The following is a 24,717-nucleotide window of genomic DNA, read 5'->3' as shown; positions in this document are numbered from 1 at the left end:
GATCCGAAGTTCAAGGGACCACCATAGGGTAGGTTGAAAAGATAAAAGTATTCTCTCACTCAGACAACACTGAATGCTAACTCCTCAGGGATGCTGACAGATAATGTAGGTCCACACAAGGGGAATTTGCAGTTCTCCAAAATATTTAAGACCTTATCCTTTAAGCAAGCCCAGCTTCCTCTCCCCAACCCTAACCCTGGGAATACAGCGCTCCTGCTCTCCAGCCTCAAATGCAAACTCCCCAGACTCCCTAGCACCACCTGTACCTTTCTTCCAGCCACACGCACCAAAGTGGATGTGACTTCACAGAGTACTACTGTTTGGAGATGTCTTACCCTCAGCTGAGTCCTTGCAGGAAGGGAAGGAACAACTCCCCATTTCACATTTCACAGAAGCCAAGCCTTCCCAGATGCTTCCAGATGAATTATAGCACTGTGCCATGTGCAGCAGGGGCTCAACGGGAAAAGCAGAAGCAACACCAGTCAGAAAAAAACACCCCAAGTACAATCAGGATGATTTTTAGTGAGGAGAGACAGCCCTGGGGACCAAATCCAGGGCCTCGCACATGCAAGGCCAATGCTCTATTACTGGGCTATTAATTTTTTAATGTTTCAAAATTTTATACTATAGTTTCCAAAAGTGTTTACAAAGTAAAGCATGCTATCTTTTACTGTACCTCCCAAAAGCTAATGGTGCCACATGCCTGCTCCTCCCAAGGCCCTGGAGCCTTTTCACCCTCTCTTCTTCAGCGGTCTCCCAGATGTTTGTATCCTGCCTCTGCTCCAACCTCACCCTCTCAAAGGAGCTGTCCTCTCCCCAACTCTTCCTCATCTCATTAGACTGCCTCTGTTTGTGCTCAGTACTCTTATTACAACTGAAGTGACGTTACTATATTACTAGTGACTGCCTATTTCTCTCCACTTAAACCAACCTCCACAGAGAGTGTATCAGTTTATCTCTCCAGTGCCAACATCAGCATCAGGCACTGGAGTTTTTTCTCCTTTTAAAATCTCTTACCAGCACTAGCAGAGTGACTAGCATTTAATGAGCACGTAACTACATTCTTATTTAATCCTCACAACAATCTTATGACGACAGCTATTATTACTGCACTGTAATTAAAATCCAAGGCTTATTGTAACCTTTTGCTAATGGTAAATAAACACACAGACACAGTTCCAGTCACTAGTCCTGGGCCCGTGGCAGGCATAACCAATGGATCCCTGAATTCTTCCTCCTGAGTCCATATTCAACACAGTGCTCCAGACAACTACACTGGATTAGACTAGGTCTGTCTGTGCTGGCTAGCTGACATTCTTACTTCACAGGTATCAGTTTTAACTGTTAAGCATCAGTACTTCCCAGGGCTTACGTCTGCCTCTTTAGGAAATGAAAAACCTAATGGTAAACAAACCTTGGCTACGGTAAACAGTATTGCCAGACCACTGAAGCCTCGAGCCCCTGAAGGTTACTGAAATAGCACTGCCTGTTGCCAGCATCTTCTGAGGTTTGGCATGCAAGGGTGGGGGGACTCCCTTGAGGGGCCCTCTGGCTGTCTCTGTTCAACCACAGATCAGAATTTCCAGCCTGTTACTCCTCAGCTGCCTGCACCCTTTTGCTGGGATAGCTTAAGCAACACAGACACAAAACAGGAATCAGGGTCCTAGTTCAAGCCTAGCCCTACTGTGTACCACTGGACAGGTTGTTTTCCCTCCTACCCACCTCAGTCTCCCTATCTGAAAAGTGCTCGGACAGCCCTCCGAGGGCCTTCCTGTTCTGACCTCAGGTTCAAGGTCCCCTTTCAGAGCTTTGGCGTAATCTCAGGCATAGACAAGGTCTCCTACAAATGTTTACAGAAGACAAGAAAAAGGATCAGACAGAAGAAAAGGGCCTCCTAAGTGGACCATCAGTGGCTCTAGGGGTGGTAAACTGGACTCTGTGGGGTGTGCAAGCTCCCCATGAGCTTCTGGTGTGCTTCTCCCACAGCAGTAATCCCGTGACAATGCAGAGATGTGAGCGACGGACCCAAAGATCTGCTGCTTTCTAGCTAAGTTAACCTTTGTCCTCTTGGTAAGTTAAGCTCACTGTGCCTGCAGTTCTTTACTTACTGAATGTGAATAATTACAGGATTAGTAACAGAACTGTGAAGAACTGAGAAGACAGCATGCATACCGTGAGTACTCAGTGATAGCTATTAGTACCATCGATCTAGAGCTCATACAACTCAGGATGTTACCAGGTAAAATGTTGGATAAATGCTTACTAAGTGAAAGAATGAGGTAGACCCAACTCTTTATTCCTTCTAAAATCTATCTCCCCTTTATACATTTTGTTTGGTGGGCTAGCCTAGCATCCTTCAAAGTTAGATTTTATACAGAGGGTAAGAGGTGGTGAGACTCTTATACATTCTACTTCTAGTAGGACCATATTAAATCTAAGTTCGCTGAGGAAATAAGCATGTGTGTAAGTATTATGTACACATGTACATGTTTAATCCTTACAGCACCCATTTGAAAAAAAAATTCCAAAAGATATGACCCAAACACAATAGATAAAATTAAATGGAATATTTAAAGTATTCAAATAGGGACTGAATGGATGTCTCAGTGATTAAGTACTTGTTGCTCTTGCGAAGGACATGGGTTTGAATCCCAGCAACCATGTGGTGGCTTACAACTATCTATAACTTCAGTTCCAGGAGATCGAATGTCCTTTTCTGGTCTCCAAGGTCACCAAGCATGCACCTGGTGCATAGATATATGTACAGATAAAACACTCACACATTAAACAGACAGACAAAATAAAAATAAATATTAATTTAAAAATATTCAAATAACCTAGAAGAAAGGAAGAGGAAAGAAAAGAGAATACGTCTAAACTGGTACAATTTGGCTTTGAGCAAATCAGAAAGAAAGCTAAACCCAAGCATTCTCCAACAGCTAGATCATGGAGTGAAATCAGATAAACGAAATGTGGCTATATGCTGTCTACAAGCAACTCACTCAAAATACAATGTGGAGTAGTTAAAATTAAATGTAGAGGAAATGCATTGTGCAAGCATAAGAAAGCTGGAGTGGCTATACTTAGATAAAGCACACTTCAGAGCAGAGAAAATTACACAGGATAAAGAGGCCATCACACCGTCAACTGTCATGCATCGCACCCTCTAAGGTGCTGTTTCCAGTGAGATGGGTAGAGCAATGCAAAAAGATCCCCTGCTCTCCATCCTACTCCACGAGTCTGTTCCCTGCTGCTTAGCGGGGCAGGCAGGAAAGGGCCTGGAGTACATTCCCAGGCCTTTGGCATTTTTTAGTTATCTTCTCCCAACCCCCCCCCCAATTTTAATTAGCTTATAAAGTAACCCCCAAAGTGACAGGAGTCAGGATCTTGTTGAAAAGCTATCAGCCCAGCATATATAAATTCCCAATTCCTCAATATCATGCTGTACACAGGACTCTACACCTACATTAAAGATCTTTCTGTGTGTATTATTGTGTCTGAGAGTGTTCTCGTGTGTAGGCACTCATGTGTCATAGTACACAAGTGGGGGTCAGAGGACAACAGAGGCTGTCGATCTTCATCTTCTACCTTGTCTGAGACAGGCCTCTCTGTTGTCTGCTGCTGTGTGTCCTAGTCTAGATTGCCTGTGAGCTCATAGGGAGTCTCCTGTCTCACGTCTAAAGGTATGAAGGAAAATATCCATACAGTTACTCTGCCCCTTACCCGTATAGATTTCTTCCAAGAGGAATTATGTGGGGAAAAATAAAACCTTTGTCTAAAATCCAATAGTCATGCCCAGGACAAAGTCCTGGATTAGGTTTTTGCTTCTCCCATTGTGGTTGGATCTGGTTTAACAAGTGCACACAGCAGTGGCACATACATGGCTAGCATGTACTGTCGTTGTCTCGCCATGGAGACTCAGATCAGACTCCTCACAGCCTGCTTCACACTTCCAGCTCCATCTGCCTGCCTTCTCAAATGAGTCAGCTAACAGTGTATAGAGATACGGAGATTAAGGTGGCCTCAGCAGCCCTAAGCAACTTTCCATCTACCCAATTCCAGGGTCAAGAAATTCTAGGGTCAAGATTTGGTTTGTCCTTGGCCTGGTCTTGCTGTCTGGGTTGCAGACAGACTGAGTCGGTGCTGAGAGTCAGAAGCCAGACAGATGGTAAGATCACGTGAGTCAAAGAGGCTGGCAGTCCCTCCTCTCCCTGCAACTAGCCTCCTTCTGGAAAGGCAGGCTCCAGCAGTCAGCAATCTTCTTTCTTCCCAGGCTTCCAGTTTCGAGAGTGATGAAATCTGTTATCAGGGGAGAGTGTGCTTTTGTGCCTGTGAGAAATCCTGCAATGACAGTCTCCGTCCTCAGCACTGTGGTGAGGGAATGAGCAACAGGGGTTTCTGCAGCTGGAGGGAGATTGGTGCAAGGCTGGATGTGACGAGCTTGTCCCTGGTGACTGGAGATTTCATCTTTAAGCCTCTGTTATTTCCTCTGCAAAAAATGAGGACACTAGTAGCTGCCTCCTGCTGTTAGTGTGAGGATTACACGAGACTGTACGCAGGGCCTTTAGCAGCACAGTGTACACAGACTTTCCTTGGATATTGCAAGTAGGCAGGGATCATTCATACCCCCTGCAAGAACCACTGCTTTGTGTCCTCCATGATGCTGGCCACAGGGCACCACTCATGGTAGCCTGGTTGGCTCAACAGTCATTCTATCTGGATCTGTTTAACTGTAGGTACTTCAAAAGGAACATTTAATAACACCCTTCCTTGGCTGGTTTAGTTCTGCAGTGGAAAGCACATTAGCCACACAGCCATCAGGATCCTGAAAACACATGGTCCCTAATACGGTCGCACCTTCCACTTGCATCTGCAACTGATTAATCATGAGGATCAGTGAGATGGACTTTTCTGTAACAGTGGGCAGCAGTCTCACTCAAACTTCAAGTATATCAAGATAGCAATGACTTGGACTTAGGCTGGAAGAAAGAAGTGGCACTTTAATTCATCTGACATAATTTAAGATGCCATTAAGTCAGAAATAAAACCAGTCTTTGAGCTATTGACAGTCTAAATGGCTCTCACTAAAACCTGCAATCTGAATATTTAAGTGGTACTCATCTAAAGAAGTGCTTTTCTTCCAGAGGGAAAAGTTCCATTAGAACAAATAGACACTGAAGCCAGAAAGAATGACTAAATAAATAAATAAATAAATCACATTGCTCTTTGACTTGGGGATGAGGAGACGGCTCAGTTAGTAAAGTGCCTGCTGCCCAAGCATGAAAACGTGAGCTCATTCTTCAGCAACTAATACAAAGCTGGGCATGGTGGCACACACCAATAACCTCAGAGCTAGGGAGGCAGAGAAGGGTGGGTCTCTGCAACAGAGAGCCATCCAGCCTAGCTTAACCACTGAGCCCTGGATCCTGGTCAAAGACCTTGTTGATTACAAATATGAGATCAACAGCTCCTAGGAAACAACATCTGAAGTTGTCCTCTGGCTTCCCCATACAAGGACATCCATGTGCATGTACTCCCATAGGAGCACAGGCTCCGTACACATACACACAAAATAAATGCCCAAACGGCAACAACAAGAAGGGATGCTTATTAATAATGGCAAGTTGAAACCCTTAAAATAAAAAACTACTCTTGTCTAGCCTACCGTGGGTGATGGCTGCATTCCCTATGGTTATTTTTCTATTCTACTTTTCTATCTAGTTCAACCAGCAGCTCCATCTCTCCGTCTTCTTTCCATAGCCCACCTACCATTCTCAGACCCACGGGTCCCTTACTCTCTCTCTGCATCAAGAGAAAAAGCATGTGGCCCTAGACTACAGTAACTGGTTCAATGACAGACACGTGACTCTGACTAGGCTTATCACAGCTAAGCAACCTCACAGACACAGTTTTTGTTTGAGCTATTAGGGAAGCCAGCTTGGCCCTTGTTCTTCCTCAAAGGCAAGGTTGTTGCAGCCAGTTTATAAGCACATCTAGAGCAAAATTTAGAGGAGATAGCCAGGGTCTCCGAACCTCTGAATCAGAGCGCATCGGAAGCCAACCCCACTCAGGACCTTAAGGCAGTAACTTCACTTTGCTTAAACTGGTTTGTCCTGCATCTGCAACCTGCAGAGTCCTGAAACATAAAATTTGAACAGAAGTGCACTTAAAAAGCTGAAACTTCACAGCTTCTCAGCTTCAGGCAAATTACCTGGAATATAAAGACAGTGCACTGGCCTCCCAGACCGCCTCACCTACCTTGAATATGAACCTAAGACTGACTGTCTCTGACCCACTGCTGCTAACTTGGATGTCAGAGACCTTCGTTGGGGCCACTGCTCAGAGAAGAAAGTTCTGGGTAAGAAAAAAAAAAAAAACCTCTAGTTCCTCAAGGTATTTTTGGTCCTAGATGGGTTACTCTGTGGTTTTATTTTCTTGAAAGGCAGCACAGCGTATAGAGAAGGCAGTACTGCATGGTGGTCAGGAATATGGTCTCTGAGTCAGGTGAAGCTGCACATCACCAGCCTATCTCATCCTCAACTAACACCAGCTCTTCTGAGCCATAGCTGATCCGTAAACTGGAAATAAATCATAGCAATACAGCACAGGGTGGGTTCTGAGGCTCACATAAGGTAGTCCGCACAACGTGTAGCAAGGGACTTTAAATAAAGTCACAGTTAAATGGTGAGTTACAGCGGTTGTTATCTCAGAGGAGAAAGAATAAAACCATAAGGTACTCTACTGCTATTAGGGCTGGTCTAGTCACCTCTTCTAAACCAACTATAGTTAGAGTCATCATGAGGGACAAGAGCAAGAAGCTTGGTGACTTTAAGGTGCCTGACAAATTACACTCAGTCTGGAAGGAAAGAGGTGGAGAGAGGAAGAAGAAAGGGAGAGGGAAAAAAGAGAGAAAGAGGAAGAGGAAAGAAGAAAGAGGGGTACTAAGGAGGTGCAGCGATGAAAACCCTGTGGCAGAGTTGCCGTTTCCATCAACAGTCGAGGACATTTCCCAAGAAATATGGGAGGGTTTCAAAGACACTGCTAGACTGCGTGGTTCATGGAAAATGCTATCAATAGCAACCTGTTAAATGTTCTGGAGGTCTGGAACTGGTCCCAGGCTATGCACAGTCAGGTCCTGCTGAACTTTTCCAAAGTTCCATTTGCAAAAAGGCCCAAGCAAGATCCCTCTCCTAGCTTTCCAGTTTAACAGACTTCACTGACAGGATGCAAATGTGCTTCTTTGTGGATGAGACATTTCACCTTCTTAACATGGTGGCTGAAATTTCCAGGAAATTCAGCCACAAAAGTCCTCCTGTTACTACTGGCACACCTCAGTAAATGAAGGGTGCTGGGCTTCCAGCAGGCTGCTTCAGCAGAGAGATAGCTCAGGAAAAATCCGAAAGACCAGAAAAGTGTCTCCTTGACTGAAGAGAATTTTTTTTCCTTTTTTAGTTTGTAGACTTAAAACACACAAATACACACACACACACACACACACACACGGCTAAGAAATACCCTCCACAAACATATAAAGGGGCCACTTTAATCACAGAAGTATTGCTTAATATGGAAAAAGTTCATGCTTGAAAATCAGGACCATAAAATGGACCTACTTCAGAGGGAGGCTTAGAGAACAGCCCCATTTGAAGCTAGAGAACTCAGCGCAGGAAAATAGATGGACTGTTCTCTTCTCTTTCCTAACTGCATCCTGTATGCCAGCCATGTGTATTTTGGATTCCTTCCCACCCTACCATGATTTCCTGTCAAAGTCTGGGTCCCATGGTAACTGGAGAAATTTGGCATGCTGGCTCCCTACTCGATGGCGGGCCACACAGGGGATGCCGAGTGGGCATCTCCTTCTCAGCAAACATGTTTCTCTCCCAGCTCCATACTAGAGCCGTGTTCTTTCTCACAAACTCTTGCTAATAAAGCACTTCTTTTCCATGCAGATCTACTGCCTAACCTCTCTTATTTACCTGGGAAGAAAGTGAAACCCTTTTCCAGAGTAAGAAGGCCCCTGTCTTTAAAACATCGCAGCATGGATCGGGGCGCTGCAAAGCGATCAGAAACACAGCAAGGGCATGCCAGCTGCAGACACATCCAGCGGTTTAGCAAAAGCACAATCTCATTTAGGGGTGGGCAGAAGTTACCCTGGGAAATGTCTCCTTAGATGAGGGGTCTCAGGGACACTCTGACATGAGTCACATATGACATGAGATGTCTGAGATTTATTCTTGTAGTTTTTTCAGCTTCCAGGACCACGTCAACCCCTGGCCCCAACCTGGCTTACTAGCTATGGTCTTCCACATGCAGTACACAGTCTGCATTGTAACAATCTGCTGAATGCATGCCTTTGGCTCAAAGCTGCTCACAGTCACTGCTCTCTTCACATCGTCCTTGACATATTGTCAGTGTTCTGTGAGTGTAGGGAGAAGGTTCTAAGGACAGATCCCAGCTTCAGACTCCATCTCTGACTCGGGGAATTTGTCTTTATAAGTTCCTTGGATGCCCTCTCTCCTGTAGTCCTGCCTTCTTCATGAAGGCCTAAAGTCAGGAAAGGGCATACATACCACACAGATTAAGGCCTAATGTAGAACATGCATCACAAAGTCACCCCCCCCCCCCAAAAAAAAACCAAAAAACAAAAACCCCTCAACTTGGGTATCCTGTTTTTTCTTCTCTTTGACTCAAGGAAATATTTACCATTGTAGAAATTTGGGGCCATCATATGGGGTGGTTTTTGTTTAGTTTTAAAACAAAAAATTTAGCATCCTTACACTTCAACAAACATGGCACCCAGGGCACACTAACACCAACTCTCGGTTTAGAGAAACAGGTCCGACCCAAGCCTGCGCTTTGCGATACAGCTATCGATTTTGCTAATAGAGAAAACAGACCGAGTCTGAATCACAGGTTTGGAGAGGGAGGCTGCAGAATGCTTTCTTTACTGCTCACTCTTCTATCAACTTAAGCATCAAGTACTGGTTTCTAGCAGAAGTCCTGCAAGCCACTGTGTGAACAACCTGAAGCATGTTCAAGATGGTAGTGGAACATAGAGGGCACAGGACACAAATGCCATAACATCAGCAGGAACCCGACTCTCTAGAGCCAACACTGCCATCAGAGATAACACAGCTCTGCCTAAGCTAGTGATACCTGCTGGATAATTCTCTTATTGTGGACTTCATGTACCCTGTCCTGTTAGATTTTCCCAAATCAATGCAGTAACACGGCCCTATATTTTCACTTTCCACAAAAGAAACTGAAGCTCAGAAGGGTTTTAATAATGTCTCAACCCTAAAAGTTCAGAACAGTTGATAGCAACAAAAACCAGACCTCTGTGGGTACTTGAGGTGTGCGTGGGGAGTTGCTGACAGGAAGGGCCATTGAGGGCCTAAGATCCTTTTGCTGTTACCGTTTGATTTTGGTTTTGAAGCCTCCTGACCACAAACTTGTGATATAGTATAGGGTGGGCTTGATTTCTTGTCCTCCTACTCTCAGCCCTAGTTTGGGTAGGGCTGGGCACTGAAGCCAGGGGTTTATGCATACTAGGTAGGCACTCTACAACAGAGCTACATCCCCAGCCCCTCCTTGGAGTTTAATCATGACCTAGGTAAGTTGAACACATGTACCTATGTGACAATTCACTGGTCTCAGTTCAACATACAGGAAAAAACAATACTGCTACCTCAGATTACATGGCTGAGTCTGAAATGGAATTCAGGTCTTCCTGGCTCCAAAACCGGGGGCTCTTGTCTCTGTCCCTTTATAAACCACAGTCAGAGAAGAAGAGCTAGACCTGAGAATTACTTGTACCCAGATGCCACTGACCTGGGAACATGTGATTGGGCCATCTCAAATATCCTCCATGCTTCCCCATGTTAAGGAAAAGGAACTATGGGTAGAGCAAAGCCGTAGGCAAGGGTTGTGATACTTGGCAGTAGCAATGAAAGCAGAGAGGACTAAGACCATCCCAAGGCAAACACCGTCAGCTCCAACCCTTGGAAAGAAAATCTCCCAGCTAATATGAATGCTCCCAAAGTGACTAATGAAAGCCTTCCATCTGGCACAGCAAGGACAAAACAACCCTGTCTTTGTTCAGTGAGTTTAGACTCACACAGGCACTTATGCCCACGTGTTGGCCCAAACCTGAGAAGCAAGGCAACCTGAATATCCTGACTGTTCTGGGCTCTCTGTAAAAGAAGGCCACTGTGGCTGGAAGAGGAAAGCCTTGGTACTCAGGTATTTTACCCAAAATCACAGGCAATCACAGAGAGCACCAAGGAAGCTCACAGCATAACCCAGGTGGTCCATAGCATGCTAATAATAAGTAGCCACCACCAATTGGGAACCCAGTAATTTTTAACCTCAGGTGCATTAATTTGATTTACCACAATCCTTCATCCATGACCACTTTTAATTAGTTATAATAATGTGAAATCACCCCCCAAGACAAAGCTAGAGCTGTGGCAAGCACAGACAACTAAACCACATGAGTCTCCCTCCCTCCCCCTCTCCTTTTCCCTCCCCATAAGATTTAGACAGCCGTTATCTGTGTTTGGCCCTCATCTTCCCTTTTCTGCTCTATTGATTGATCTGACCTGTAATATATTCCTCAAGACCTTTTTCTTTTAACTTTATAAAGACTGAGCTTACATTTCTCACTATAGTTTTGCTAAGGTTCATCCCATTCCTTTTTTTTTTTTAATCTATCCATTCACTGCCAAGTAAACCTACCTACACGTTTCATAAAGCCATTGACTTTTAATTTCACCCTTTGAATCATGGACCCATCATTTGTCAGGTGAGGGATCTACTGCTGAACTGCACCTCCAGCTCCAAATTTTAGCTTTACAAAACAGACAGTAGGTACAGCTTTTGGTCTAATATTACAAATTAAAATACAAGTGGGACTAGGGTATCATAGTTCAATAGTAAAGTGTTTGTCAGCCATACATAAGACACTGATTCTGGTCCTCGGGGCAGAAGAAAAAATAAACAAAGCAGAGGAACCTGCCCAGAATTGCACAAAGAAAGGGACCTAAACTGGACTAGCAAAGCCCAGACCTCTCCCTTAATGCTCATGGTGTATATGAGATATACATGGGCATATATCAGCACTGGGCCTACTCTACCACCATAATGGCTAATATCCTGGGTACTTATAGGCCAAGATTATATCAAATATATTTTGAAAGTACTATTCAATTCCTGTAACTATCCTCCAAAGTCAGTAGTAGTGGCTCTGTCTTACAGTGTAGACTGGGTAGTAGTGTAATTAAGCAGTTACTCATTAAGCAAGAAATAGGCCCAGAATCTGAATGCAGGCAATCAGTTTACATAGTCCCACCCTTCAGCCCTTTAGAGGATGCTCCTCTGAGTGTGTCAATTATCAGACTGAGACACATACCAACTAAAAACGGGCCTGTGTTTATGCCCCAGGTGATGATGGTAGCATTCTCAGAACCTGACCCATACATACACTAGGCCCATCTAGCAAGTATATCTGTGTGTAGGGGGTGAGTAGGGGAGGGAGCAGGAGTAAGAAAGAAGGACAGCAGATCAAAACATGAACAACTCACTGAAAAAGAGCAAACCAGTTTTAGCTGGGTCTGGAGGCAATTGAAATAGGAGACTAGAAGGGAATTAGCAATGCCTTGAGGAGAGAAAGCACAAAACATACTTTGTGGAAAACTCTGACATTTCTTTTACAGGACAGGAATTATTTGACCTATTCTAAGTAGCCTGCTGGGTTTTTTTTTTCATTTTTATTTACTTAGTATTTGTGTGTATACGTATGCATGCACCTGTGTCAAGGCACGTGAGTGCAGGTCAGGGAATAACCTACAAGAGTTGGTTCTCTCCTTTTACCATGCAGGGTCTCAGGGGCTGCATCAGATCATCAGGTTTAGCAGATGTCTTTACAGGCTGAGCTGTCTCAGCCGCCCTGTGTACTGACTTTGATTCAAGCCTTCAGGATAGAAAGTAGAGCTTGAAGTCTGGTGGAAATAAAACTCAAATGGTTCTTTCACCTGCTTATGAGTGAGTGACCTTGGACTACCCACTTTAACTGTACCTAGCCCTCATATTTTCATCTATGAAACACGATTAGTAACAGGCTCTTTAGCTCATAGTCTACAATGAGGATTCCACGAGACAATCAACAAAAATCATTGGAATCTTTCTCATCTCCCAGAAGGCACTGGACAGATATGACCATCCACTCATTGGGTGTGGCTGAGTGAACCCCACAAGACTGCTGACTTCTATTCTTTTTTCCAAAGCACTCCAAGCTCCTCCTTGAGTAGGTCTGATCATAGCCTCCATTCATTACTCAGGAGAGAAGAAGACACAGGCTAGCCTCAGATACTACCTCTAATCAGTCTCTCTCAGCCTAGACTTTGCCAGACTGATATACACTTAGAGGTTCCTGGCACAGAACCCCACTGATAACCAGTAAAGCCAGACAGTCTTCCATTTGCCTACTCATCACAACCACCTGAGGAACACTGAAGAATACTGTCTAAACTTAAAATGCATGAAATTAGAAGGGGGGATATAGGAGGTACCAATGGGACAGGGAAGGAAACAAGAGATGGTAAGGGGGTGAACATGGTTATATATGGCAAGTACCCTACAAATATGTGAAAATGCCATGGTGAAACACAGTGCTTTGTAGAAATACTACACACAGAAAATGTGAACAGAAAATACAGTCACTACCAGGCATTAAAAAGAGTTAGTCTTGAAGGTAAAAATTGTCACCCAGATAACTCAGACCCAATTTTGGAGGTTTAAAATAAATATAGCCAGTTAAGTACCATTTTTAAGTGCCCCAAGAATGTTCCAGCAATCAGCCAGTCATATGGATGGTCAAGTTAGAGGTCTCTTGTATTTTTGGAAAGAGGAAGATACGTATGGGCTCAAATCAACACATACACATATTCTCTCCCTCTCTCTCCCTCTCCCTCCCTCTCTCTCCCTCTCCCTCTCCCTCTCTCTCCCCCTCCCCCCCCCCTCTCTCTCTCTCTCTCTCTCTCTCCCCCCTATGAAGAATAGAGACTGTGCTGACAGTGGACCTCAACACAGGTCACAGCCAAAACAACTGGCAAGAAGAATCAGCGTTGTCCTTTAACCAACCAGGAGTGATTTGTAGGGCTCCAGGGAAGCCACATAGGACAACAGCTTGTCAGCATTGGTCATGTTTCACAAACGGTGACAACAGAGTGATGCAATATCCTGGCTTTGTGTCCTTCCTTTTCTTAGAAGTTCTCTTTGTGAATGGTTCCTCCCTCTAGTGCCAGGCATAGAAAGAGAGGAGAGGCAGAGTGGCAGCTGGATTCCTCCAATTTAGATATATGCCTTGTAATAAGTTTGATTAAGACGCCTGTATAGCCTGCACATAGTTCCAAGTTATTTGGAGTTCACCCCAAGTGTCAGATTTGGCACATCTAACTGTGGACAAATGAGTGGCAACTGCATAAACACATGGCTGTTCCACACCACAAATGAATCCTATAGAAAGAAGCCAGCTCTGATTACACTGCACGGCTGGGCAGTGCTGCTCACACAGCCTAACACAGCAGGAGGAAAGCAGGCTGGTGGTCACCTGTGAGCGTCTGGAATGACAACTCTCTGCCATCCAGGGAGAGAAGGGCGAAGAGGAAAAAGAGCACATGGGAGCTCATGTTATGCACATGTAATTTACATATGGCTTTGCGTGCTAGCTCCCCTCCAGATCATGTCTGTGATTTAAACACTAGATCAGCAAATAGAAAGTACAAACAGTCCATGGCAGAGTAATAATCCCCAATGTCATTTCTGGGGAGCACAAAGGAGGAAGGTGGGGACTGCAGCTCACTGCTGCTAGTACTGTGCCAGTTCCATCAGAGGACGTGAGACTGGACTAGGAGACTTTATTGTGTCCCATCTCACTGAGTCCTTAAAAGCACTCCACCAGGTAGCTTCTCTGGATTATTCCCTTTTTACAGATGGGAGAACTGAAGTACAGAAAGGTTAAATCATCAGCTATGTTATCTAGGTAAGAGTGAATGGTCATGGGTGGAACCCAGGCCCCAAGTGTGAACAGATACTTTGCTCTCTCTACAGCTCAAGAGAAACCTCTCTTGATTCCAAAGATGTTCCTTCCAAATTTCCCCTCTGCCAAGAGCCCAACAAGAGCTCTTTTTGTCTCACTTCTCACAGCTCAGAAGATGCACAGGGCATGGGAGACACTCAAAACCTTCAACTCTGGGATAGTTTCAAGAGTTTCTGATGATTACCCGCTGTCTTGGTGGTAGCTTCCCAGGTAGTGCTGACAGGCTGGCTTTGGGCAAGAGGCCCTCAAAAAGAACACACCCAGAGCATGAAAGGAACAGACAGTTCCACAGAGAAAGTGAACTCTGCATTGTCTGATGTGACCGGGAAGTCATTCAATAAACCAGAGAGGATAGCCCAGAATCTGAAAGAAGCAGAGCCTAAATCTGAGGACACACGTCCTGGTGAAGGGAGCAGCAATAGTATCAACTCCATTTATTTAGAGTGTTTAAGGGTTACTTGCAAACGACTACCTTTGACTGAATAAAGTGCCTTCACGGATACCCTGGCCTCCATTGAGGGAATGTGTCACAAGCTTTGTCAACACTGTGTAACAGGCATTGTTTTATGCACATTTATCCATTTTGTTTAACCCTCGTGGAATCCCCATGAGGTATTTCTAAAACCATTTCACTGACAAGGGAACTTTTTCAGAGAAGTTAAGTGACTTGCCCTAGGCTACACAGCTTTGAAACCATAAAATACAACCTTGTGTGAGGGGTCCAAAGGTTAGAGCCACAAAAATCAATGCCCTTAATCTCTCCTTCCATGAATCTTCCTACTTCTGCAAACAGAGGGGTCTCTGAGAAGCTGGGGAGTAGTTAAGATGTTTAGACCCGTGAAAACCCAGAAAGCTGGCCCAAGTGACCAGCTGGTGACCTGCAGTCTAATGGCATGTTGTCTCGTAGAGCTGTCTGCGATGATGGACGTGTTCTATATCTGCCTTGTCCAGCAGCCACTGGGCATGCGTGCTGATGGAGTACTGGAAAGGAGGCTTGTGTGAGATGTTTAACAGTATCGAATTTTATTATGTTTAAAACTTAATGGCCCACATGTGGCTATGGCCGCATTATTGAGGAGTGACTTTAAAGCTCTTCATACATGTTCCTAGGCACCACAAGAGGAAGGTTGTGAGAAACCCCTGGCTTCCCTGGGGCAGCCCTTGTGTGAGCAGGGGGGGGGGGGAAGAAAAAGAAAATTCACTTCAGAGCTCTAATCTTGGAAACTCTGCAGCCAGAGGAGAGAAACGGCCAAGTCCTAAACAAATGGCCTCTCACCACCCCCACCCCCATAAGAGACAAACTAAATGCAGAAAAGGCCCCAACTTAGTTACTCGGGAAAGGCTGCTACGTTCTGTGAGGATGGATGCTTTTGGCTTAGGATGACACAGGACTCAAGTACGGTAGAAAGGGACGAGCCAGAAGAGTAAACAAGAGGAGGCCAGGCGTTCTCTGAGGTGACATAAATCCAGAGGAAATGGGCTCAAGGAGCCCGAAGCTTCCAAAGATTCTTCCTCTTGAACTATTTTAGGCAAGCACTCAGTTTCTCAGAGGTCATTTCATTCACTTCACCGGAGAGAAGGGTCCGGCTTTAAATAGGCAGAGAGCACCTCCAGAACAGGCCCTGTGGCAGCCAGCACCCCGCCACGGCAGGCTATTTTAAGGCACCTAAATGGCTCCCTGTTCTAAGCATAAGGGGCGCCTGGGCCTTGCTGCAGTTTCTCTCTCACCCTCCTTACCAACCCCATCATTTCTTTGCTAATAAAATCACCCTGTGCTTCTCTCCACCCAGACACTTCTGAGAACAGGGGAAGGGAGGCAGCACGGTGAAGGAGGACTCAAGCTAGGCCGTCCTGTTTTGATCAATGATATTCAGGGGGTTTCTCTGAGCTTCAAGCTCTTCAGCAAGACTACATGCAGAATACACACAATGGCAGAACCACATGGCCCAAGACATGTGAAGCACATAGCCCAGGTACACACTGTAAGGCTCAGCACTTCGTAGTTTAAGTGCTGGACATGGGAGTTGACACTATGGTCTGCTGGCTTCTCTGGTGAAGGAGGACACATGCGTAGTTGGGAACTCGAGAATCTGGAGGAAGGCTGCCTCGGTTTCATTATATGACTTGTGAGACCTGAGCCGGTTACTTAACCTCTTTAGACAGTTTCTGCATCCTAGAGATGTAATTAACAGAAGCTTTACCAGTTGATTAAGCAGCATGACCTCAGCACTGCCGTTCCAGATCTAACTTTGCCCTTCCCAGGTAAGCCCAGCACTCCAGGCTTCTCTTGGAGCTCTCTGGGGAGCTCTGTGGATGAGGAGCGATCCAAGCATCATAGCTAAGGAGTGAAGGAAAGCCATCAGCCTGGGTGGGGCAGAAACAAGCACTCCAGAACAGTGATGCTCTGCCCACTAATAATAGCTAATGTCTGAGTGCTAGCCGTGTACCAGACGTTCCCAAGCACTCTTCCCACACCATCTGAGCCCTTTTCCACACCATTTCCTTCGGAGTTTCTGAAGGAAGGCCCTTATATTAGTCACAGACACATATATTTTTAAGCTCTCCAGGTGATGATAACATGAATCTACTGCTGGGAATTAATGAAAGAGCTACTTGATGAGAACTGTGATATCCCCGTTTAATAGCAGAGGAAAATTGAGACAACAGATGGTCAGGCAGTGGCAACCATAAGGTCCCATCCATAACTACCCTATGCCCCCACCTTCTGAAGAGCAGGCCCTTGGATATACACAGTATCCTATGAACATTCTTTCAATATCAATTCCTGACTCACTCATGACTGACTTGCAAGAATCCAAAGCTGCCTGAACATGGGTTATAGTTTTTTCCAGAAGTGAAGAACATGTATGCAAAGTTCCAAGTAGTTCACAGAACTAGTGGACCTAATTAAACAGACCACGTGTTAATGACTGAAAACAGTAGAGCTGATCACCTTTGTGTAGGCTATTGGCCATCTACAAAGGAGCTTCTTTAGGCTAACAACTGAACATGTTAAATAGAAATTAACCCTCTCTTGCCCAAGTCCTGACCAGTCTTGTTGGGCTATGCCTCTGGAAAAACAAATGAGTACAGCTATTCAATCTATTACACGATTGAGAAAGTATAAGGTGGCCTTGCCTCCTACCCAGCTTCTTACTTACTATCTCTGTAGATTACATCTGGGACAAACAACCAAATCTACACTTAAGTCTCTGGCTTAGTCCTGCCCCTTCAATACTTTAGTGAAGCCTGGCCCATAAGCCTTACCGTCGTCACTCAGTTTTTCCTCTCTTAACTCACATACCAAACTGTAGGTAAATACCATTGGCTCTGACCATACACACATCCACGACCAACCTGTCCAAGTCCCACCCTCACTTTGTCTAAGTTCCTCCCTCTTTTACCTCAATGATTGCAAACCCCTCTTCCTTGATCATCTCACTTCTACACTTGATACTAAAGTCCATTCCCAACAGGGCAGAGAGAATAACCGTCTTAAACTGCAAATGGAATCGTGTCAATCAGCTCAAGTTCATCACAGCACACTCAGCCTTAAAGACATGGCGCTGTTATGCAATAACACTGTGTTGTTTCGTCTTCTCCTTCCTTCTGCTCCATGAGGAACCCAACCACGCTCATCTCCGTGCGGTCTACAGCAACCAGGAACAGTTCCTTGTTATTCCCTCTACTGGGAGCTGCTTTCTCCAGCCATGAGGGCCCTTACTGTGGCTCCTCCATTGTGCCTCCTGTCTTCACTTTCAGCCATGCTCCCCGGAACACTGCCCAGTCCACACAAAGTCTTCAGTAAATATTTGCTGAACAAATGATGCACCGCAAACTGAACTTTCCTCCTAGCTCCTAACCCAGAGTCCCTACGCACTGTAATCTCCTCAGAGACTAGCTAAATAGACAATATCATCTGTGAGACTTTACAAAGGTCCCATGATAGGGGAATATTCTGATGATTCTCAGGGCAGCTCTACCCCGGGGCCTTGTATTACACTCCTGTATTGAATCCCAGCATAGTTCTGGCTTGTCCTGCTTGCCCTGGGAGGATTAAGTCCAAAAGAACAGCTGTGAGCAATTTGCTTTCCAATTTTGTCTCCGTGTATAACTTGATCTACCCAGCTCTGAGATGAAGACCAAACCACCAGGTCCCCAGTTCATACATAGGGACCCCTGCCTTATCTGGAACACTTCATTGACTTTCCTTAGGATTTGAGAGGTGGATAGGGAAGAGAAGGGCACAAGCTTGTTTAATCTCGCCTCTCAGCCTAACCTCCCAAGTCCTGCTCAAACTCTGGGACTGAGGAGAGAAGTTAAAGCCTGCACACCTCAGGACAACAAGCTCTGCATCTTGGCTTTTTAGAACTCCTGGCCTCCTGTCATCCTCAGTGACTCTCATTTCCCCTCCTTTTTGAAAAATCAGGCCTGCCAACCCCAACAAACAGCATTTAAAAATATCGTGCTGGCTTGTGCAGCACTGCCTTCTACATTCCTCACAATGCCTATCTGTGTCCCAAGTAGGACAGAGAAGGGTGTAGAGTATTTATTTTTTCCTAGCTTCTCCCCTACTATAAATACCCTAGTCTGGGTAGGCAGGCTTCAAACACCAGCTGTATGAAGTCACCTCGGGGCTGGACCTCACCACAGTGCTGGCCTGCCAGGGCCTGGACACAGCTGTCAAGCAGTTTATGTCAGCCAGAAGTACATAGAACTCATCCTTCTGGGAGAAGGCGAAGCAAAACCTAAGTGTAACAATCACAGCAAATGCTAATGTTAAAAAGATGGCGTCTAGTCTCACCAGCCCACAGCCTGCTTCAGCCAGGACTTTTTCTTTCCTCAGGATACTAATTACAGGGGTCAATCCCAGGGAACTGATTTCACAGAGTTCTTGTGGGGTCCAGAAAATTTCCAGAGACAGAATGGCCCCCAGAGACTCTAGTCCAACCTCCTCATACCACAGAGATCCAAAAACTGGGGTGATTCACTCCAGTCACAGAGAGGGCAAGCTCCTGTCCAGAACTTTCTCAATCCAAGTCTATAGTTCTCTGTGCTGAATTGTTCTAGACACTGTTGTATACAGTTTGCTTAGTATGTAAACATCAACTTATAGCTTTCCTCATAATGAGATCAGAAAATACTGATCTCATACTTTAGAAGGGTTATACCAAAAAGTTGTCCCCAAAAAGGGCTAGGGTGTAGCTTGATGGAAGAGCACAGGCCCTGGGCTGGACCCAGCGCTTGAAAAACAAGCTTTCAACAAAAGCTTTTGTTGGGATGGTTATCCTGTCTCACACTCCTAGAGGTTCAGTTTCATCTCTCCCTGGAATCAGGTTTCTATTGCCAGGACTTCCAAGTTCAGTCTCCCTACTTAAATTTTGTCCTCATGAAACTCTTCTTAGCTAACATTTAGAAAGAAAGACCTTCAAATCATTAACTACATATGAGTCTATCTGTAGTTCTGCAATATCCTCATGAAATTTATCATTTTCAAGTGACAAGAAAATTTCTTCAGCACACTGAGGTCAGGAAAAGGACACACACACACCCACCCCTAAGGTGTTAGCCAACCTAGTATGATCTCTGCATTTTGCTGTCAGGGCTCTACTAAACTCTAGGGAGTCCAACCCAGATGAAGATGAATTATAAAATGCTTCTATGATCTCAAGCATGTAACACAAAAATCTTTACTAATATTTTAGAAACACATCAACAAGAGCTAGAAAAGAACTCCACATCAAAAATGAGCTGTCAGCTGCTAAGCCCTATACTGGAAATTGAGCACACCAAGTTAGACCTGAAGTCAACAAAGAGGAGTAAGACCCTTTTAGCTCATCTTGTTTGAGGCTGTTCCTTACTTCCATAGTGTAGAATTCTGCAAGAATAAACTCAGTAGTCTACTTTAAAAAGTTTACCACTCACAACCTTTATTACGTACAGGGATCACTTTAGCCCAGTGAACTAATCAAGTCGGAAGCCAAGTTCAACAAGAGAAGTGGGGCTCTCCCTTTAGTTCAAGTTTGCTCATTTAAAAGTCTTGTATTACTTTCACAGCTACAACAGCAGACGGGTGCATTTTTGAGGTCAAACTTTCAATCAACAAGAAGGGTAACAGGAGGTCTGGGTTGTGGTTAGGATGAGCAGCAGAGCAGACACACTCCATTTCTGAATTATAAAAATAAGTTTTGGAAAACTCTTCATCCAACACTTTGGCAGCCTTCTTCACATCTGGATAAAAGATGTGAGTTGTTGAGTTTTTTTTTTTTAAACTTTTTTCCTGTGTTATCTCCTCTACTCTTCCTTGTTTTGTAGCTGAGCCTCCCAGCCAACCAGGTTCACTTGCTGTCATGCAAAAATGCATGCATTGATTGGCTTGTAGGTCTTTCCCACACTGTCCCTTCTTTCTCTTTCTTGATCGAGGCTCTGTTGTCCACGTCTGCATTGGCTCACAGGCTCCATCTCCTACAAGGAGCCCCACTCCCTTCCAACCACTAGGGTGCCCACCTTACCAGCTTTGTAAAGCTTCAAAACTTTCATCTATGGACTGGAAACTATAGCTCTCTTACAGAGAGGCTGGATGGCTGAATGAAATTAGCCCATGAAAAGTCCAAAGATGGGTAACATTGTGCAATTAGTGGGGGCTATCAGCACTGTTTCCATATTGTTTTAAACAAGATGCCAAGCTTCTTTTTTTAAATTAGATTATTGTTGTTTATTTCTTTTTAAATGTTATTCTTTTTTTAAGATTTATTTATTTATTATATGTATGTATACTGGAGCTGTCTTCAGACACACCAGAAGAGGGCATCAGATTTCATTACAGATAGTTGTGAGCCACCATGTGGTTGCTGGGATTTGAACTCAGGACCTCTGGAAGAGCAATCACTGCTCTTAACCGCTGAGCCATCTCTCCAGCCCTGATGCCAAGCTTCTTTGCCGCTAACCATATGCATGCTATGCTGTCGCTCTTAGATCACAAACTCCTCAAACAACGCTGCTTGTCCTCCAATCCTTCTTGTTTGCCTTGCACACAGCCACTGTCAGCAAAGTAGATCACAGAGGGTACTGGGGCATTTCTCAGGCTAAACTTGGGCTATGTTTCTCCATCATTTCCCTTCCAACTCAACAAGCAACTCCAAACAAACAAAGCTGAAAACCCATTTTGGTTGTTTTTAAAAACAGGCAAAGCCAGGCACGGTGCTATAAGCCTCTAAGCCCCTCAGTCAGGGAGTTAAAAAAAAAAAAAAAAAAAAAAAAAAAAAAAAAAAAAAAGGAGGGTCAGGACCTTGAAGTCATCTTCAGCCACACAGTAGTTTCTAGGCATGTCCAGTCTACTAAGACTCTGCCTTAAAACAAACAAGAACAATCAACAAGGTGCTCACATCACAGATGAGCAAAACAGGAATCACCTGCCATTCTCAAGGCTTGGAAATCAGGTTCAATCAGTCAAATCCAATATCCACAACAAAACTGCTCCCTCGGAGTCTGGAGCGTTAAACAGGGATTGCTCTTGTTATCTTGACAGAGGTGGACAAGTACTCAGTGGGAGAAAGCTAACCTCACTGCCAGACTGCACGTCCTAGGGACAGTCCACCTTGAGCAGAGCAAGAAGGTGATTTTTCCAGACTCCATAACTTCTTCCTACCTCCAGAAACCAATTATTAGTCATCAAGGAGAGCCTTCTGACTAACACTTGCAACCTGGGATCTGGGTCATGCTCCACCCTACATGAGAAACTCAAGTAGCTTGAATCTTAGCAGAAGGGAAGAAAATTAATGCATTCAATTAGAGTTTGTATTTTCTTTTTAAAAAGTCTCTTATAGAGATGCTTATTAAATATTCACAGTCATCTCATGAGTTGGCTATTACAGTCCTACCTTGCAGAGCTGTGTTTTCCAATCAAGGGTGAATTTGTTCCCTATGGAACATCTGGAAATGTTGGGAGATACTTTGCGTTGTCACAACAACTGGTGGCAAGAGGGTGTTATGAAGCATCTTACAATGCACAGGACAGCCTCATGACAAACAGCATTTAGTACCAAATGCCAACAGTGCCAACTTTGTTACAGAGAAAGAAGCTAAGTCACAGAAGTTAAAGAATTCGCCGTACATCCCACAGATGAGGCGAGGGGAAATCACACTCAGCAGCCTCGCCCCAGGCTGTGCCCTCACTAAACCCTCAGAATCCTTACCATCCCTGGGTCATTGATACTCATCAGGTGCAACCACCCTGAGCAGAAGAATGGGCCCCTCTTTGGGTAGGAGAAGAAAGAAACTTGGGGTGATTTGCTTGAGGACATGGGTTCACTAATAGGCAAAGCAGTTTGGGAGGTCCAACCTGTGGTCTAAAAGCCATATCACCTTGGCACAGTGCTGTGCTGATTAGTGTTTGTCCTATACTCCGAATACAAAATACCGTGGGCAGCTGGACACATTGTTGCACTCTAAGGAAATCAATGTACCCTTCAGAAAGGCTCTTCTGGGCCTGGAAGATGGCTCACTCAGGCTGGGTCACTAGGGCTCACTGAAACCAGCATAGCCTATTCAACAAGCTCTAGCCACATCACAGAGAGACTGTCTCAAAACAGACAAGGTGGACAGCACCTGAAGAATAACACCAGAGGTTTAAGACTTCAGGCTTCCACATGCACACCCACCCACATATACACACACATGTATGCATACCCAGAAAGAAAGGAGACGGGATTGGTTGATTCTTCTGCACCTCTCCCCCAACACCTGGAGGACCATTGGCCTATTATTGAAGTAATTTTTGCAGCTTTCCCTCCCTTGCATGTCCATGCATCCCAAGCTCCTTCACCCCTCTTAACCAAAGAGCATCACTCTGGCAACCCTTCAGCTTTTCCATACAGCTGAATATATTGATCATCTAGCAGCTGCAACTTGGTAAAGGACTCCCCTCTGGGGCAGCCACCCTCCCTGCCTCTTCAAAGTAGGAATAATGGTGCCTTCAAGTTAATGGCATCTCCACTGTACACTCTCTAAGCCTGGAAAGGATTGGCTGGTCTGAGAAGTTTAAGATACCTAGACATAGTAGGCCATTTACAATTAAGATCTATAAGAAGTAACAGTGTTGCTGTGTGTTTGACCCAACCTGACATCTGAAGAGTCAAATACTATACTGACCTGTTCCTTGCTACTTCGGATTCTAGGATTCTTTATAGAAAGAATCTTCTTTGCAGACTTGGGATTTGAGCAAAATAGGGCTTAGCCCTGGCCCTGCCACCATCACTGAGCTTCGAGACATGAGCTGTTGAGGATCTCTCTGTGAAAAGCATCCTAGGCACAGCAAGTTGATGGGAATGCAGCAAGATTACTAATCAGAACTTTCAACTCAATCCTCCCATGGACTGCTCTGCTGCCTGCTGGATATCTGCTATAAAACTCCACCACACTGGGCATCCCACATGAAAGGCGTCTCTCTAACCTGAAGCCCTCCAACTCACTTCCCACTCATCCTATCTCAGGGCTTGGGAAGCACCTAGGAATTAGGGTAGCCACCAACTGAATGATGTCCTCCTCATGATCTGTCCACCGCCAAATGGTGCTTCTGTTCATCAAGAGCTTGAACCTAAGGGGAAGGGTTCTTCTAACATGTAAAAAGAATTTAAATGCAAATGTTGGAGTGACGCACGCTGTGTGGCAAAAACCTATAGGCAGCCCTACACTAGCAGAACACCTAAAAGTTAGATATTGTGCAGGTTCAGGGGAGACAGTGAAGCCTCTGAGGTCACAATCTGATGGAGAGGCAAGAGCAGGAAAGGATTCAAGAACATATCCTGAGTGCTGTAGAAATGTCAAAGATACTTGGCTCTTCCAGCTCAGAGCGGGGAAGTCGGGTAAAGCTTTCTAGAAGGGGCCTAACAATTTCAGCTTGTTACTCATGCTACCTAAGGCAGGGGCTGTATTTCTGGGCAACCGGGGGAGGGGAAGGAGGATAAATTAGTTTTCATTTCCAAAGCTAGCTTTGTTTCAGTTCTCCAAGCTCCCTTGGCTATAACACAACAGTCAGAAAGAAGGGAGGAGCCCTCCTTGCTCAGCCTACCCAGGTGTTAAAACTGATTAAACAGCAACTCACAGCTCAATTAACCCTTGCTCCTTTGGCTAATTATCCCAGTGGAAATCCATCCTACAATCTCTTTGACAAATGAAGGCTACAGCCAGAATTTCCATTCCTGCTTTAAACACAGCCTCTTTATTTCTTGGCTGAAAATGAGATGTTGACACTTGTCTCGGATGGTAAATAAGTGAATAATTCAGAAAACTCCTTAGTCATTGTTTGCAGCCAAAATGCTCCTTAAACAGTAGTGTTCATATTATCAATTACTAGTAATGAAATTTCAGAGAGGCCTTCCTTAATTGTCACTCAAACTGTCTCCACCTATCCCATTTAAAAAAAAATAGAAAATGCCACTTGGTAGGAGGAGCAGAAAGAGCCAGTCTGGGTTTTATAAATGTGTAAAAAAAAAAAAAAAAAAAAAAAAAAAAAAAAAAAAAAAAAGAAAGAGAAAAAAGAAAAAGAAAAAGAAAAAGAAAATCAACCCCCCCTTCCCCCCCCCACAGAGTAAAACGGCTCAGTAGGTGAAGGCAAATAC

At 44.7% G+C, this 24,717-nt stretch overlaps 1 protein-coding gene and 1 long non-coding RNA gene across 2 annotated transcripts in view; both read right to left on the bottom strand.

Moving 5' to 3' along the window:
- The window catches only part of 8030431J09Rik, a 72,653-nt gene extending 48,077 nt beyond the window's left edge, over nt 1-24,576 (bottom strand). The window contains exon 1 of the long non-coding RNA XR_866592.2: nt 336-24,576. This is a non-coding gene — a long non-coding RNA (RIKEN cDNA 8030431J09 gene). The remainder of the gene's footprint in view (nt 1-335) is intronic.
- Abtb2 (ankyrin repeat and BTB (POZ) domain containing 2) overlaps nt 1-24,717 on the bottom strand; it is a 152,114-nt gene that overhangs the window by 121,719 nt on the left and 5,678 nt on the right. The window lies entirely within an intron of this gene.

This window comes from Mus musculus, chromosome 2 (assembly GCF_000001635.26).
Source record: "Mus musculus strain C57BL/6J chromosome 2, GRCm38.p6 C57BL/6J".
NCBI classification, from domain to species: Eukaryota; Metazoa; Chordata; class Mammalia; order Rodentia; family Muridae; genus Mus; species Mus musculus.
The sequence above is the reverse complement of the archived record's forward strand: the minus strand, read 5'-3'. Positions and strand labels throughout refer to the sequence as shown.